Source organism: Trachymyrmex septentrionalis, unplaced genomic scaffold (genome assembly GCF_001594115.1).
Source record: "Trachymyrmex septentrionalis isolate Tsep2-gDNA-1 unplaced genomic scaffold, Tsep1.0 scaffold97, whole genome shotgun sequence".
NCBI classification, from domain to species: Eukaryota; Metazoa; Arthropoda; class Insecta; order Hymenoptera; family Formicidae; genus Trachymyrmex; species Trachymyrmex septentrionalis.
This window is the reverse complement of record NW_017306160.1, coordinates 287,646-288,951: the sequence shown is the minus strand read 5'-3', so window position 1 is coordinate 288,951 and position 1,306 is coordinate 287,646. Positions and strand designations below refer to the sequence as shown.

General features: G+C 22.4%; 1 protein-coding gene across 1 annotated transcript in view; it reads right to left on the bottom strand.

The window, feature by feature from the left end:
- The window catches only part of LOC108756161, a 50,561-nt gene that overhangs the window by 35,487 nt on the left and 13,768 nt on the right, over positions 1–1,306 (bottom strand). The window lies entirely within an intron of this gene.

The window sequence follows — 1,306 nt, the reverse complement described above, 5'->3', positions numbered from 1 at the left end:
GGTGTTTTTTTTTTTTTTTTTTTTTAAATAAAAACATAGTTATTTTACATTTTATTACATGCATTGGCATATCTAGGATTTTTTTCGTAGAAGGGAAGGCTGGTTTATTTATCGCTCATAAATAGCATATATCTTACAAATTGCTTTATTTTAAAGAATGTTCTTAGAATGTCTTTTTTTTCTAAGATTCTAATTTAAAAAAAATATATTAAATGTAAATCATAACTTTTCTTTTTCTGAAGATTATGATTATGATTTACAAAATTTTTAAATACAGTAATTCAAACAAAATATTATAGTAATTATGAATGGAGTAGTTATTAATTTATTAAAGCAGGTTTTGCTTTTTAATTCAAAAACCTTGCAAAAATTTTCTTTACATATTGGATACTTTATCAAAAGCTCTAACGAAAATTCTAGGAATTATGTACATAGTCGTAACGGGAGAAATAATATTTTATAAGATAATAAAAAATTTACTCAGAGTAAAAAATGAAGTTATACACTTTATAAAGAACAAAAAAAAAATAAATAAAACTTTTCGGAAGAAGAGTTTGAATTAATTGAATCCCTCACATATCCCCTACATCCATGATTACACCTAAATTATCAATTTTATGACAACTTTTTAAAGAAGAGCATACCTACAGTTTAAATATCTATAAAAGTTTATTATAGAATATTTAAAATAAAAATGTAAATAAGATATGGTGGTATAAAGATTCAAAATATTAAATTTTATTATTTTATTAAATTCTGTGGTGAATGCAGAGAATAAAATATTTTCGAATTCTGTTCTAAAATAATTACAATATTCTTACAATTCCTAAATATAAAGATAATGTTGAAATATAAAAAAATTAAAATAATAAATCTTTAATTCAATGAACACTAAAAACAAATATTTTTAATTTTCATAATTCTATTAAAATATTTTATTTTACGAAAATATATAGTATTTAATTGTATTTAATTGATATTACTCTAATCTTAGATTAAAATAACTAAGTACTTCAAAATCCTTTTTTCAATAAGCAATCTTGCATTATATATAATAAAATTTAATAACCTCGTTAATTATGTATGTTTGGAAGAACGAAGCAAGTCCTTTACTTAACCACAGATAGGGCCACCAAGATGGAGTGACTAAGTTGCCAAACCATTGATGTGCAAGTTTGTGTGCTACTGTCAACGCTACTTTCGTTTTCTGATATGTTGAATTGCTACTGTCATCGTAGATAATTTTTGTTTCACTAAAAAACACAATATTACATGATATAGTTATGTAAAATATTTCTGAATATGC